The following is a 3,567-nucleotide window of genomic DNA, read 5'->3' as shown; positions in this document are numbered from 1 at the left end:
ATAATCGCAATGTAAACGCACGTATGATGAATCTAAAGAGCACACGAACGCGGTGATCGCGAAATCTAAATCAGTGCGAGCGAAGTACTCGCAAATTCCACGCACGTGTGGACGTGCTGGCGCAATTCTATTGCGTATTATACACCACTCAAAACATTAGAGAGTTACACTAAATATGCATCTCTATTGAACGTTTTTATAAGTTCAGAGAAAAACATGATGATAGTGATAACTATATAAGTGTATGAGTTTTGTATGTAGAATTTTAATGTATATAGTTTAACAAGCTATACATATTAATTCACACAAAACTTGGATATTTGTCACTTATATAGAGTTACCGCTACTACGTGTATTTTCCTCTGAGTGTTGAACAAAATATAATGAAAGATAAGGGTAAAAATGTTCTTGCTAAATATAACTTAAACTATACAATTATTTTTAGCCTAGTTACATCAAATGATAAATCGACTAGCAATTAAAACATGTGTCTGTCTTTGTTTATCTTGAAGGAAAAACAATATATAATACAAACAGACATATACTCCAACTATTAGTTAACTTACCACTCAATTGGTGCAGTTAAGCCTAAGACAAGTTGCACAGTTTAAGTTAGACTTGGCACCTTTACATATGTATTAGAGAAGTTAAGAATAAATATATTTGATAGGAAAGTATTCAACACTTTAAATTTCTATTAAATACATATCTCTTCTTTATATATGTATTAAGGAAATTAAGAATAAATATATTTGATAGGAAAATATTCAAGGCTTTAAATTTCTGCTAAATAATACAAACACTTGAAGAAATGACCTTCTAATGGTTTTGAGTGATATATGTGGTACATGGACAAAAACAAACATATAAAAATCTACAGCAAGCAAGAATCGCATTGATTTTGTCACTCTGAAAGCTCCTACACCCATCACCTTTTAACTTTTATTCCCATTTGTTTTTCACTCACCAAACGCAAGTCAATGTCGGTTCTGCTACCTCATCTAGAACAAAAACATAACATTTTGGTTATGAGCAAATACTTTTTTATAATTTAATATAGTTATTTAATTATACTAATATTTCATGGAATATATAATATAATTACTAGCTTATTAGAGCGTTATTAGCTTTAAAACTTCGACATAACAAACAAGCAACTGTTGACAGAATATAGGTTAATCCTTTTACGATAATATAATTTATCAGCTATTTAATTATATTATCATATCATTAATTATATTATCATATAATCTAACTTATTGACTTATATAAATTATTGACTTATTTGTTGTGCCAATCTCAGTTTGCGATCGTGAAAGATTCAACGGAGAAATACAAGAGGAAACTTACCTTCGAGTCGACCTTGCTCGGCCCGAACCGGCTCCTCTGGTACGGCTTCAGCATGTTAACGGAACTTCATCCGCCCTCACTACGCGACTGCAACTTCCAATACGTCTGAAAATGATTTCCCCCAATTAGTTGTATATATATATATAATGCTAGAACGTTAGAGAGGTTAGTCGGTTTCGGCGAATCTCGAAGATAGAAAGGCCAAGGCTGTGTTCCGATATTCGCTAGCAGTACTGAAAATTTGTGGTTCATGTTACGTATACTTTACTGAGTTTCGGTACTGGCAGTGAATACGGGAACGCAGCGCAAATGCGGTAGTATCGGAAACGAGATTCAATGTTCACTTCAACTTTGAATCTAATGTAATCTGGCGCACGTTTACCGAGCGAACTTCAGGGTGTTCTCGCTGTTCACGACGACGCCAACACGATGATAATGCACGCAAAGTATCGTAATCCCTCTGACGAATACTTTAACTCGGGTAAACAATTTGGGGAGAGAGAGAGAGAGAGAGAGAGAGAGAGAGAGAGAGATTTGTAAAGAAGTTAAAAAGTCGAATAGAAAAGTTATTTACGACAATATGCGACACACGAGATCAACCGTTTATTTCAGTGTCGAATCTAACGTGATTTGGCTTTATCTAATAAATTTCAGGATGCTCTCGCTGTTCACATGCCAACGCGACAATAACACACGTGAGGTATTCTAAAGAGCTGAGCATAATAAAAAGAATTAGGAATAGGGAATCAAGAATAGAAAATAAGAAAAAGAAAATAGGGGACAGTTCAATATTAAAACAACCTAGGTTGCGTTCCAAAACGTCCTTTTTGAGGAAATTTTACTCGATACTTTATAGTATATATAACGTGAACTATAGGTATTGAGTAAAATTTTTCTCAAAAAGAACGTTTTGGAATGCAAATTCATCAACGTAGAATAGAGGAACAGAGGAATAACGTTATTTCTATTTTTTCTATTCTTCATTCCTTATTCTCTGTTCCCTATTCCTTGTTCCTTTTATTGTGTTCAATCCCTAATCTGTCTGATGAATATGAACGGACTCGCGGAAGAAGAGAGACAAAGACGAGAGGACGAAAAAAAAGGGAGAAGAGAGAGAGAGATAAAGACACAGAGAGATTTTTTTTTAGCCGATTAGTAAAAGCTTCTCTCACGGCGAGAAATACTAGCATCGTAAAGTTACGATATGGACGCGTGTATCAGCAAAATACATTTTATTTCTTACTTCAACTCATACACCAAGCTTACTCCGCGTATTGTAGACGAGCCTTACCCCTTGTCCACAATCTTGCTTTAATCTTTAAGCCATAATAAATTAACCAACCACAGTCGATTATTTTAAAAATAATCAACTGTGATTTCTTAAGGCTTAGGAATTAAAGCAAGGTTATGGACAAGAGGTCAAAGTCCGAAAGGTTACGTACGGCGGTACGAAAAGCGCGATTCAGGTCGTTTCTACTTCGTTTCTACTTCGTTTCTTCTCTCGGATCTAACGTAATATGGCTTTACCTAATTAATGCTCTCGGCGTTCACGACGACGCCGGCACAACGATAATGCACAGGAGATGGGTGAAGAAGATCGAGCGTTGCCTCCCGTCGCCTCCCCGCGCCGTGTCTAAGACGGTAGTGGCCGCGTGATGTCGCGCGGCGTCACGCAGCGACGAGTGTATCAGCGCGCGCGGGGAGAGTCGCGCGACTTTCAAAACAATAACAACGCGCGTCAGACAATAAACACGCTCAACGGAACTCTTCGGCCGCGATCTGTTACACGCTCCCAACGGCCGCGAGCGTCAATGGCTGTGTTCAGCAGAAAAAGTTGCTTTGCTGCTTTACTGTTGTAAAATTCGTGAATCTGATTGGAGTGTGCTCTTAATTTTGGTTAAATCCAAGAGCATGTACCAATCAGATTCATGAATTTTACAACAGTTGCAAAGCAGCTTTCTCTGCTGATTGCAGCCAATGGCTGCGTTCAGCAGGACAACGGTTGCACAACTGTTTTATGATTTTCTGCTGAACGGTATTTAACGCATTCAGCGGCGCAACATGTTTACTTAGCGGTCGCCATGTTTTTCAGCGACCTGAAAGTACGCTGAATCCAAGCACGTGTTTAGCAAGATAGATGTCTTCAGTTTTATTGAAGCACAATATACATATATATATATATATATATATATATATATATATATATATATATATATA

General features: G+C 36.9%; 1 long non-coding RNA gene across 1 annotated transcript; it reads right to left on the bottom strand.

The window, feature by feature from the left end:
• Positions 1–764: 764 nt before the first annotated feature.
• Positions 765–2,964, bottom strand: LOC116848536. The gene is made up of 3 exons (XR_004378978.1): positions 2,878–2,964; positions 1,351–1,455; positions 765–1,001 (listed from the first exon to the last, which is right to left on the bottom strand). It is a non-coding gene; the product is annotated as an uncharacterized LOC116848536 (long non-coding RNA).
• Between the last annotated feature and the right edge of the window lie 603 nt (positions 2,965–3,567).

The sequence above is a fragment of the Odontomachus brunneus genome, unplaced genomic scaffold (genome assembly GCF_010583005.1).
Source record: "Odontomachus brunneus isolate Ranch 3 - 2012 unplaced genomic scaffold, Obru_v1 Obru_scaffold_096, whole genome shotgun sequence".
NCBI lineage: Eukaryota > Metazoa > Arthropoda > Insecta > Hymenoptera > Formicidae > Odontomachus > Odontomachus brunneus.
The sequence above is the reverse complement of the archived record's forward strand: the minus strand, read 5'-3'. Positions and strand labels throughout refer to the sequence as shown.